Below are 13,825 nucleotides of genomic sequence, written 5' to 3' on the forward strand. Positions count from 1 at the left end.
TTTAAAAGGTGTCATTATCACTAAGAAAATGGTATCCAAATAAATTAAACACAACATAGGTTAATAGGGATATAGTCAGGTTTAGTTGTGGAGAGAGAACCAAAGATATGTTACTTGCTGTTCCATGATATGGAAAATTTTCCTATTAGACAATGGTGCCTTTCTCATCACCCTTGACTCTGCATCCGAAGGGCTTTTCAGTACAAAATTATTTAGAGTACCATAACACGCGAAATATGATTTCAAACAATTTTCTAATGATACTTTTAACAGAAATATCATATATACACACATTAACTAGTATAATCAGTTGACTAGCTATAAGGTAGAGAGGAGAGCCACTCATACCACAATATTTCATAAATAGTCACGCAAGCGTGTAATTAGTACTCACTATGGCATACCATACATTTCAATGTGCTCTTAAGAGATTATTTTTTTCAAGTATAATTTTTCTTCAACTGATTGAGGTGTTTATAGTCCCAAATAGAGTGTTAATTCTTTCTTCAAACTCATTTCTTATTCAATTATGTTGGCTAAAAAATTTCCTTACTTGAGACAACATTAGTATTTCCAAGAAAAAAAATCTTTTGATAAAGATTTGTATAAAAAATTGTGAAAAAGCTGCTCAATCTTTCTTATCAAGCTTGATGAAAAAGAGAAGAGAACTTTTTAAGTTTAAAATTATAACGAGGAAGCATGGAAAATTTAAAAACTAATTTTATTTTATCCTTTGAGGCAACAACTTTTGCATCATGCATTCACGACTTTATGAAGATCTCTTTGAGTGATCGTGATTACTTATCATTGATTTGGAGTGGTTCCAAGTTCAAATTCACTTGTTATGATTACTTATCTTGAATTTGTTGACTCAGTTTTGGATTTCCAAATTCACTTGTTATGATTTCTAGATCGAAATTTGTAGTTATAATATTTGTAACCAAGCTTACCACAATGATAACATAAAATCTAATATTGTTTAGTAGCTGTCTGAGACGTATTGCAATTGTGATTGGTTCGTTTAGTTTACTGACTAGAGCTAGTCGACCGTTGAGAGTTTTTACAGCTATAATATTTTCTATTATGACTGTGATTACTCTTTTTGATTGACTTACTAGAGTTTGTTGACTTTTGAGATCCTATGCAGTTATAAAATTATTATTACAAGTGCCATTGTCAGATCTGTCAATTGACTTAGTTGACTGGTTTGATCGGATAGTACTATGACTGGTGGATTTTTCATAGTTGTTAAATTTAATTTTCAAATCATCAAATTTTTCTTGTTGGAAGTCTTTTCCACTTTCACAAACCTCAAGTTTATGTTTCCAGTCTTTTCTTTCTCTTAATAAAGCTCTTTTTTCATCATGAGCTTTATTTATATCAGCTATGGCAGGATATAACAAATTTTATAGTTTAGAACATTCATTACATAAGTTGTTTCTTACCTTGATGGACTCTGCAATAGCCATGAAACAACAGTCTCCAAGGTTATTGTTATCATGGTTTGATTGTTCTTCATCCTAACAGCTTGGGACCTTTAGATATCCTTTATTTTTTATTTTTTATCGTAGATAGATTCCAGTCTATTTCATATTTCTTGAGATGTTTTATAGGTGGATATTTTCTCATATTTTTTCACTAAGAACACAATCAAACAGATAGACTGCTCTCGCATTTAATTCAAAATATAGAGATGCTCTTTTGTGAAGTCAAACATGTTAGTCTTTTTACCAAACTTCTTTTCATTATCATTAGGAATAATCCTTGGTCCATTTTGAATAATTTACTAGGCTTTATAATTCATTGATTGAATATAACTATTCATTCTTGCCTTCCACTGATTGTAGTATAGATCATTGAAGAGGGGTGGTTGGCTTATTGAAAGTCCCTCTTGAAATATGGCTTCGTTATTTTGGTGCATGTCATAAATATTTACTCACTTACTGTTAAGCAAAGAAAAAGATATAATATCATGCTCAGATACTAATTGAAAGCAGTAGGGGGGGTGAATAACTCCTTTTCGACGAGATAATCAACTTCCTTAACTATATAGTCAACTATTGATTGTAGCAATTAAAACTTCTAGGAATAAATTATTAAAAATAAATAACACCTGATATTTCACACTGGTTGGGACTTCTAATAGGTCTTAATCTAAAACACCCTGGGTTCTGGCTCTTGAAAATTTCCTAAACCTTGAGCTTATTATCCTGGTGACGACTTAACCATACAAGTCATATGGTATGGGTATAGGTCAGGTGATTTTAGTAGTAAGGAGACTAGTGGGTGGTGGTTGGGTTTCTATTATAGTTACAATTTGGTGGTACGAGTTGTTAGGAGTGGTGATTGGTCATTAGGACGATCCTTCATCAAATCAGAAACTTAGTGACTTGACTTGGCTCTGAGTACGAGTGGCTCACTAAGAGTCGCGAGGAAAAGGTATGGGTGGTGTAGTTGAGTCATATATTGACTAGTGTCAACCCCTTGAATTCTGTCTTAGGTACGACTAGGTTATACTAGTCATATGATTTGGTAATGAATGGGATCAGAGAGTCGTATAGTGGACAGTATATGGGTGTCCAACTCAGTGTCTTGGTGATGACTCAATGGTATGAGTCATATGTTGTGGTCACGAGTCACGAGGTCAACTTGTAAATACTTGCGGTATTTTTACAGTTTTAAGTTAGGGGCATTCTGGATATTTCCCCTTTTTAACTCCATTCAATACCATGACATAAAACACCTTTTGGGACTTTATTAACCTATTATTCTCAATCAAACACTCTTAAAATATCTCTCAAACTCCCTTTCAAGCAAAAGGCTAGGGTTTCATCAAGATAATCAATTAAGGCTTTCAAGGGTGGTTTTTCTCCGTCTTTCTTGGTGTCTAAGGCATGGTACTCCTCCGTCATTGTTATTTTACAAAGAGCATGTGTTTTAATGTATGATGTTCATAATATTGTTATGTTCTGAAATAATGGTTAGGGTTTTGGATGTTCATGGTTGAATAATATTTCTCATGGTTTAATTATTTTTCTTCATACCTTTAGTCTAATTTTGACTTTGTGGTATGCATGTTAATGGTAAGTGGATTTTGGGGTATTATGAATTCCCCAAATTACTTGGTTATGGTTTTGATACTTATGTGCCCTCAACCTGTTTGTTAAAATGCCTATGAGAATGATTTTGTCACATAGTTTGATTTACCTTGGAATATTGCATTGCATAAATGGTAAATAGAACATGAATTGGTTATGGTTTAATTTCAAATGATTTTAGGAAGGCCTTTGTGTCCATGGTCTTGGTTTAATTGGAAATAGTGGAATCTAATTTTGGTTTGATGGTTTTGGTATGACAAAAAAGTATAGACTTGCAAGCTCTAGTTTTGGTATGATGATTCCAATGGTTAATGCCTAACTAAAAGACTCCTTTGTAAATAGTTTTGAATGTGTATATGGTTTTAATATGGTCTTAAAAAGGGTCGAGTAGCAAAGCCATGGAAGGTAGGGCTCCCGGGAGGCCAATACTGGAAACTTACATTTGCCGATGTGAGGATGGTCTTGGTGACCATGTGCATGATGAAACATTTTATATTTTTAGGAGATTTACAAGTCATCTTAGGTTCTTTTCTCCGATCGTGTAGCTTACATACACTAGGGCCCTTTAAGCAGAGGAGCTAAACCCATATTGCCCGTGGGTGGTTTTAGGACGGTCAAGCTACTCAATCGAGGTTAAGGTTTTAAATGAATGCTAAACCCAGTTCCCTATCCAGGAAAGGTATATATGTATATGTGTGATTGCATATGCTTATTTGATTTAGTTTTGAATAATGGTATTATTTTATTTTTATCATTGAGCACATGCTAGCGTTCACTTCGCTAACCGTCTTTGGACCTGTATCCTCATGTGATGTAGGAACCGGCTATACTACCATTCCTCCTGCTTAATGACTTGGATTTGGGGATAACTTTGAGTTAGATTGAAGTGGTGAGCTTCCATACTCCAAAAGACTCTATTTCATGCTATGGACTTCTTTTTATTATTTTTGTTTCTTATGTTTTTGGCTACTGTCGGGGGGCATGTTTAATTGGATGTTATTTGATCTTGGTTAGAGGCTTTGTCAGACTAATATGGGCATGGGCAGTGTTAGTATTGGTGTTAGCCTTGGTATTTATATTGGCATTGGGGTTGGCACCGGTTGGATATTTGGTTGAGGTTGTTGGATTATAATTCTAGACGTTAATTAATGTCTTTGAATTATTATTAGTATTTTATCTTGTTATATGTTCAGAATTCATCTGACATAGGGTGAAGGGCGGTTATGGTTAGGCATTGGGGGCGGTCATCGGTCCTGTTAGACTTTAGATGCCCGACAAAACTAGTCCCTAGTTTGGTTCATGTTAGATTGGTATCAAAGCCCTAGGTTCTTGATCAATTGGGTGTCTGACAAAGTCGTGTCAAGTAGAGTCTCTTTTAAGAGTGTGTAGCACACCACACTCATAGGGGAGAGGTTATAAGGCGTTTAGGAATTTTTTTTTTCTTATGTTCTATTTTCAAGCTATAGAGTCTAAGGTCCTAAAATCTTCTCTAATACCTATTTGTTTGATTTTTAGATCATGCCTCCAAATGATATGAAGCTCACGGAAACTCCTCTGTCCACCTAAGGACTATGTTGATGGGACCCATCCTACTTATGGGGTCCAGACTCAGTCTAGGGTCCAGTTCATGATTTCCCTTTTAGAGTTGCATCGGTTTCCTTCAGTCCTTCTTGAGCTCCTCAGGATGATGTGAAGAATGCATAGTTTTGTCAGTCTATTCATATGTTGGCTCAGTTGGTAGCTTCTCAGGCTGAACGTGGTGTTTCTGTCACTCTATCTTCTAAGGCCATAAGAGTTGACCAGTTCATTAGGTTGAACCCTCTGACCTTTATTGGTATTAAGGTTGAGGAGGATCCCCAAGGTTTTCTAGATGATATGGAAAATATCTTTTGTGTTATGCATGCCACTAATGTGGAGGTCATAAAGTTTGCTGCCTACCAACTAAAATATGTGGCGTACCAGTGGTATGAGGAATGGGATCAATTAAGGGGTGATAATACTGAGCCAGCTCTGTGGGAGGACTTTTCTAATGCTTTCCTAGAGCACTCTTTTCCTCAAGAGTTGAGAGAAACAAAGGCAAAAGAGTCTGTTAATCTAAAGCAATGTAAGATGTCAGTCAAGTCGTATGCCGTGAAGTTTCACTAGTTATCTTGATATGCTCTGGAGTTAGTTTCTAGCATGAGGGATAGAATGAGAAATTTTGTTTTTGGGTTATCTCGATACTTGATTTTGGAGTGTAAGGATGCCTTGTTAAATAAGGACAGGGATATATCTAGGTTAGTTGTGTAATGTAGCAGGTAGAGAAACAGAATAAGAAGCAGGTTGAGATAAGAGAGAGGCAGAGCAAGAAGTTTATATTTTTTGAGTAGGGTAGTGGCCAACAGCAAAGTGGCTGTGATGGTAGGAAGTAGCCCAAGAAGAGGTGGAGAAATTCTGGGTGTTATGCAACTGCTAGTGCTCTCTACCCAAAGCCATCGTGAGATAAGAATTTCTATAATGGTGACAAATTGAGGGCCCAAGGTGCCTAATCGCAGGCTAGCGGGGCTTAATCAGCTCTATCATATCCTTCCTATATATTTTTTAGTTGACTACGCTAGGGTTACTATGATGAAGAAAAGGACAAGTGCTTCAACTGTAGCCATCTAGGGCACATGGTTAGAAGCTTTCCAGTGGCCAAGGTTGCTTCTGGGGCTAACAAGGTTTCTATTGCTTCTTCTTCAGCTCCGACATCAAAGGGTGCACCATCTAATTTTGACTTTGGTCGAAACCATCTCTATTTTCTCACTGCTCATCATGAGTTCGAGGCATCGCCTGATATCATGAATGGTATATTGAAACTTTTTTCTCGTGATGTGTATTATTTACTTAATCTGGGGTCCACTTTCTCTTATGTGACACATTTTGTGGCTGTGCATTTTGGTTATACTCCCGCGAGTATTTTGAACCCTTTATCTATTTCTACTTAGGTGGGTGACTTTGTGGTGTCTTGAGGAGTCTATAGGGGTTGTGTGGGATCTGTGGATGGTCAGAGACTCTGGTGGATCTATTTGAATTAGATATGGTTGATTTCAATATCATATTTGGGATGGATTGGTTGCACTCATTCTATGCTTCTCTAGAATTTCAGACCCATAAGGTTGTCTTTAATTCCCTAATGAGCCGATTATTGAGTGGGAGGGTGGCTCCCTAGCTCCTAAGGGGAAGTCCACATCGTATCTTAGATCTCGAATATTAATCTCCAAGAGGTGTCCCTATCATCCGGTCTTGGTTAAAGTTTTTAACTCGGAGGGTTCTTCTTTGTATTTTGTATCGATGGTGAATAAATTTCTAGAGGTCTTCTCTGATGACTTTTCTGGTGTCCCCCTGATAGGGAGATTGATTTTGGGATTGATCTTGTTCCGGACACTCATCTGATTTCTATTCCTTTGTATAGAATGGCTCCAATTGAGTTGAAGAAGCTCAAGGAGCAACTAAAGATCTTTTTACAAGGGTTTCATCCATCCTGGTATGTCTCTGTGGGATGCACTGGTGTTATTTGTCTGTAAGAAGGATGGTTCCTTTGAATGTGCATTGATTACCGATAATTGAATAAGGTAATGGTAAAGAATAAGTACCCTTTTCCAAGGATAGATAATTTTTTTGATCAGCTTCAGGGTGTTAAGTTTTTATCCAAAATTAATCTTCGATTCGGGTATTATCAGTTAAAGATTAGGGAGGCGGATATCCCTAGACTGCCTTCTGTACTCGGTATAGGAATTTTGTGTTTCTAGTTATGTCCTTTGGGTTGACTAATGCCCCGAAAACATTCATGGATTTAATGAATAGAGTCTCTCATCAGTTTCTGGATTTGTTCATCATTGTATTCATCGATGATATTGTGTTATACTCTAAAGCAAGACGGATAAATATTGATCACCTTCGCATTGAATTGCAGACCCTGAAAGAGCAGTAGTTGAATGCCAAATTTTCAAAATGTGAATTCTTGTTGAACACTTTTACTTTTCTGGGTCATCACATTTCTATTGAAGGGATCATGGAGGATTCACAGAAAGTTGCAGTGGTTAAGTAGTGGCCTAGACCCATAACTCTAACTGATATTTGGAGCTTCTTAGGTTTAGCTATTACTACAGGAGGTTTGTAGAGAGATTTTTGACTATAACTATCCCGTTGACAAAGTTAACTCAGAAGAAGGTGAAGTTCTTGTGGTTGGATACTTGTGAGGGTAGTTTTGAAAAACTGAAGTATAAGCTAACTTCTGCTATGGTCTTGACTTTGCCCAAAGGGAAAAATGTACTTGTGGTCTATTGTGATGTGTCTCATATGGGGCTTGCTTGCATTTTGATACAGAATGACATGGTGATAACTTACACTTCTAGACAGTTGAAGGTGCATAAGAAGAATTATCCGACTCATGACTTGGAGTTGTTACCATTGAAAATCTGGCGTCACTTTGTATGGAGTGCATGAGGATATCTTTTATAATCTTAAGAGTCTGCAATATGTGTTCACTCAGAAAGAGCTTAAACTCAGGCAAAGGAGATGGCTTAAGCTTCTCAAGGATTATGACATAAGTCTTCACTACCACCTAGGTAAAGCTAACGTGTAGCAGGTTATCCATGGGGAGTTTGGTTTACGCAGATAAGGAGAAGCGGGAGTTAGTAAAGGATATTCACCGTTTGGCTAGCCTTGGAGTTTGCTTCTTGGACTCTAAGGATGGTGGCGTGTTCATGAAAGAAATGGTGCAATCGTCTCTTGGTGCTGAAATCAAGGAGAAACAAGTGTTAGATCCTGTCTTGATATGGATCAAGGGTGATGTAGGTGGACAGAAGGTGATGGACTTCGAGATTAGTAGTGATGATACCTTGCAGTACCAAGGAAGGTTATGTGTTCCCAATATAGATGGTTTGCGATAAAATATATACAAAGGATCTTAGCTGAGTCGCATGAGTCACATTATTTTATTTATTCTGGTTCGACAAAAATGTATCATGACCTTAAGGAGATGTTTTTGTAGCTAAGTGCATGGTGTTCCAACAAATGAAAGTTGAGCGCATAAGGCCTTGAGGATTGTATCAAGAAATTAAGTTGCTTGTGCAAACGTGAGAGGTGATCAATATAGATTATGTTACAGGTCTTCTTCCTCTGTCTCGAAATCAGTTTGATTTGGTTTGGGTCATCATAGATAGGATGATAATGTCTGCTCATTTTTTGCCAGTGAGGACTAATTTCTTGGCTGAGTATTATGCAAGGTTGTATCTCCAGGAGATTATAAAGTTGCATGGGGTACCTATTTCTATCATTTCGGATCGCGGTATACAATTTTTATCTCACTTTTGGTGATCAATCCAGAAAGGTTTGGTGATCAAGGTGAGTCTTAGTACTGCTTTTCACCCGCAGTCAGATGGACAAGTAGAAAGGACTATTCAGACGCTGGAGGATATGCTTCAAGCTTGCTTGATTAACTATGGTGGTAGTTGGGTTAAGCATTTGCTTCTTATAGAGTTTGCCTATAATAATAGCTACCACTCTAGCATTGGAATGGCTCCGTTTGAGGCGTTGTATGGTAGGAGGTGTTGATATCTTATTGGATGGTTTGAGGTTCGAGAGGTGGAGATGTTTGCCCCAGATTTGGTTCACTAAGCTATGGAGAAGGTGAAGGTGATTTTGGATAGGATTAAAGTGGCCCAAAGTCACCAAATTCCTATACAGATATGAGGCATAGGAAGTTTGATTTTTAGGTCAGGGATAAGGTGTTCTTGAAGGTGTCTTCCATGAAGGGAGTGATACGATTTGGGAAGAAGGGGAAGCTCAGTCCCCAGTATGTCGGTTCGTACTTGGTTTTGAGGAGGGTTGGTAATGTTGCGTATGAGTTGGAGTTTCTTTTTAGTTTGAGCTCTCTTCACCCGATATTTCATGTTTTTATGTTGAGAAAGTGTATGGGTCATCCATCACAAATTGTGCCTATCAAGGATACTGATGTTTCAGATTCATTATCTTATGAGGAGATCCTGGTTGAGATCTTAGATCGAGAGGTTCTTCGTTTGTGGATCAAGGACGTAACTTCGGTAAAGGTTCTGTAGAGGAACCACAAGTTTGAAGAGGACATGAAGTCCAAGTACCCATTTTTATTTTTCGCTCCAGAAGATCTTGTATAAGGTATGTGTTATTGTTAATGAGTGGGATCAGGGAGTCATATGATGGACAGTGTGTAGGTATCCAACTCACTGTCTTGGTGGCGACTTAATGGTACAAGTCGTATATTGTGGTCACAAGTCACGGGGTCAACTCGTAACCACCTACGGTATTTTTATATTTTTAAGTTGGAGGCATTATAGATATTTTTCCTTTTTAACTCTCTTTAATACCACGACCTAAAACACATTTTGGGACTTTATTAACCTATTATTCTTAATCAAACACTCTTAAAATCTCTCTCAAACTTCTTTCAAGCAAAAGGTTAGAGTTTCATCAAGATAATCAATTAAGGCTTTCAAGAGTGGTCTTTTTTCGTCTTCCTTGGAGTCTAAGTCATGTTAATCCATCCTCATTGTTATTTTACAAAGAGCATATGTTTTAATGTATGATTTTCATGATATTTTTATGGGTTGAAATAATGGTTGCTGGTTTTGGATGTTCATGGTTGAATAATGTTTCTCATGATTTAACTATGTTTTCTTTCATCCTTTTAGTCTGATTTTGACTTTGTGAGATGCATGTTAATGGTAAATGGATTTCTAGATATTATGGATTCCCCAAATTACTTGGTTATGGTTTTGGAACTTATCTGACCTCAACCTATTTGTTAAAATGCCAATGAGAATGATTTTTGTCACATAGTTTGATTAACCTTGGAATCTTGCATTGCATAAATGGTAAATGGAACATGAATTGGTGATGTTTTGATTTTAAATGATTTTAGGAAGACCTTGGTGTCCATGGTCTAGGTTTAATTGAAAACAGTGGAGTCTAATTTTCGTTTGATGGTTTTGGTATGACAAAAAAGTATAGACTTGCAAGCTCTAGTTTTGGTATGAGAATACCAATGGTTAATGCCTAACTAAAAGACTCATTTACAAATGGTTGGAAATGTGTAAATGGTTTTAATATGGTCCTAAAGAAGGTCGAGTATCAAAGTCGTGGAAGGTGGGGTCCCGGGGGGACCAACACTGAAAACTCACATTTGTCGATGTGAGGATAGTCTTGGTGATCATGTACATGATGACACACTTTATAATTTTGAGATATGTACTAGTCCACTCAGGTTCTTTTCTCCGGTCGTGCGGCTAACACGCATTGGGTTCCTTTCAGTAGGGGGAGCTAAACCCATATAGCCAGTGGGTGTTTTTTGGACGGTCAAGCTGCTTAGCCCAGGTTAAGGTTTTAAATGCATGCTAAACCCGATTCCTTATCCTGAAAGGGTATATATGTTTATATGTGATTGCATATGGTTATTTGATTTGGTTTTGAATAATGGTATTATTTTATCTTTATCCATGTGTACATGCTAGCGTTCACTCTGTTAACCGTGTTCAGGGGCTGTATTCCATCACGATGTAGAAAACGGCCATACTACCTTTTCTTCTTCTCAATGACTTAGATTTGGGGATAACTTTGAGTCAAATTGATGTGGTGAGCTTCCGTACTCCGGAAGACTCCATATCATGCTATGGACATCTTTTCATTATTTTTGTTTCTTGGAATATGGTTTTGGCTATGGTTGAGGGCATGTCTCGACAAGATGTTATTTAATTTGATTCTGGTTAGAGGCTTTGTCAGACTACTATTGGCATGAGTGGTGTCGATATTGGTGTCAGCTTTGGTATTGATATTGGCATTCGGGTTGACACTGATTGGATATTTGGTTGAGGTTGTTGAATTATGATCCTAGACTTTAATTAATTTCTTTGAATTATTATTATTTTATCTTGTTATATGTTCGAAATTCATCCGACATAGGGTGCAGAGCGGTTAAGGTTGGGTATTGGGGGTGGTTTATGATCCTGGTTAGACATGAGATGCCCGACACAACTAGGCCCTGGTTCGGGTTGTGTCATAATCGAATCCTCTTGGATTGCAAGGGATTCTACTTGTTCTTTGTGAATAAAAGCAAAGTACAGGATTGAGTCAAGCTTTTTGGCTTTGGCTCACACTCTCTTCTTTCTACCACACTTTGATACAATGCCTCACCAAATATGTATTTTTCTCCTCTCTTTTTAAGTACACAGTAAATCTTTTAAGATAATACAATGCTTGAGTAAAGTAGAGCAAAGAGATAGAGGAGGTTGAGACAAGTATGTCTCTTCCTTTGACTTCCAATGCTTCTATAGTAGTGATTGGACTAATACTAGCCGTTGAAAGTCACAAGCCAATCCAAATGATTTTTATTTTTAGGGAATTGAATGAGAAATATGCAATTTCCAAAAATAAACAAAGACTACAAAAAAAAAAGCAAACTAAGACATAATATACACAAGATGGAGATGCGGCATTTTCATGATTTAAGCAAACTAATTAATGTTGCAGATCTTTCTCCTTTCCTGGAATAACGTGACTTTTGACAGTACTTTAGAGGACATTTTCTTCGGCCTATTTAGAGTAGTATATCTTTTCATGGAATGCCTTTTCATATACTTGGATAAGACTCATGAACTATGACAATATTTTGTAATATCTTCAGAGATGCTTTTCTTTCTTTTTGAGTACTAATGTCTTTTGATATATTTGGACAAGACCCATGAATCATGCACAACATCCTAACTCAATCTTCAAATATGCTTTTCTTCCTTTTTGAGTCCTGAATGAGAGTTTCGACTGTTTCTCCTTTTTCTATCTTCCTGAAAATGAATCACAAACTATTAGTCTTGTCATCAAAATGCTACTACTCCCTCCTAGTGTGATTCAACTAATATATCCCTTGTTATATCTAATTCTTTATTTATTTGTGTGTCTCTTAATTCTAAAATAATTATTACTAAAGGTAGAGTTGGAAAACAAGTTAGTTATCTCTTGATTTTATAAACATGCCGACTATTTTTAGACGAAAGAAGTTTTTTGTTAAGAATACTTGTGTAGAGAAAGGGAATATACTCCCTCTGTCCATCTTATTTGTCGAACTTTCCTTTGTAGCCTGTTAAAAAAAAACCCACCTTATTATAATTAGTAACAATTTAACTTTAAAATCTTCTTTTCACCTTTAATGAAATAATTTACAACCACACAAATTTTTAATAGTTATTTTGGACCAAAATTTTTAATTTTTTTATTCTTTTAAAAACCTAGAGTAAAAACTACTACTCTAACGGTAGATGACATGTCCCTATTATAGTCTTTCTTAGCACTCCTTCATTTTCCTACAGTTCTTGACTTCCAGTAGCGTTTTTGTTTCTTTTTTTGTTCCTCTATTTACACTACTAAAAAAAGAGGAAAATCGACCACAAAAATCGACCACAAGTGGTCGGTTTTCCTTAATTTCCAACCACAAAACCGACCAAAGTGCGTGGTTGGTAAAACTGTGGTAGCTTTTTAAAAACCGACCATGTGTGGTCGATTTTTTTTTAATACTCTTTTTAATTCATTATTATTTTATTAAAATAGAAAAAATGATTTTAAGAATAAAAAAATTCAAAATGAACCGACCACAGGTGGTCGGTTTTATTTTAAAATTTATTAATTAATTTTGTTAAAACCGACAAAAATCGACCACTTGTGGTGGATTTTTATAAATATTTTTTAATTAATTTTTTTTTAAAAAAGCTACCACATGTGGTCGGTTTTTTTGATAATTAAAAAAAAATATTGAAAATTTTCAAAATACAAAAATTAAAAATCAAATTATTTACAATATAGCCCACCAATCGTTTACCAACATTGATTATTATCTACAATACATCCCTCCAATCATATATATGTAATCAACAAACCACCATAAGAATACAAACATTATTTATAAAATTTATCAAGGTTCCAAATCCAAACTATAAAACATACAAAATACTAAAAACTACAACTCATCATCCGCATCTTCATTCCGCATCTTCATTCTCAGCCTCATCCATTCAATTATCAATATTTCGTTGATATATCCAGCTATAATCAGATTCCATGTACACAATCAATCACATTCAAGTGATTAGTTCAAGTCACAAAAGTTCACATTTCAAATACCTACACCTAAACATTTTCAAGTAACTAATTCACTTCACACATTACCAAACTAAACATAATTCAAAATAAAAAAACGTACCTACCCTTAAACATTTTGAAGTCACTAATTCACTTCTCAAGTGATCACACTTTATTAAAATCAAAACGCAAGTTCACATTTCAAGTACCTAATTTCAAAACAAAAGTCACCATTCCATAATTCAATTAACGACACTTAAACATTTCAAGTCACAAAGTTACTTCACAAGTTACCTAACAAAACTAAATTCAAAATGAAAAGTTCACATTTCAAGTACCTACGCCGAAACATTTTCAAGTCATTAATTCACTTCGCAAATTACCAAATTAAACTAAATTTAAAATGAAAAGTTCACATTTCATATACCTACACTTAAACATTTTCAAGTCACTAACTCACTTCTCAAGTGACCACACTTAACTATATTCAAAACATGATATCAACCTTTCAAGTAAATACACTTAAATATTTTTGACACTAATGCACTTCTCAAGTGACCGCACTTAACTAAATTCAAAACACAAGTTCACATTTCAAGTACCTA

Source organism: Capsicum annuum, chromosome 6 (genome assembly GCF_002878395.1).
Source record: "Capsicum annuum cultivar UCD-10X-F1 chromosome 6, UCD10Xv1.1, whole genome shotgun sequence".
NCBI lineage: Eukaryota > Viridiplantae > Streptophyta > Magnoliopsida > Solanales > Solanaceae > Capsicum > Capsicum annuum.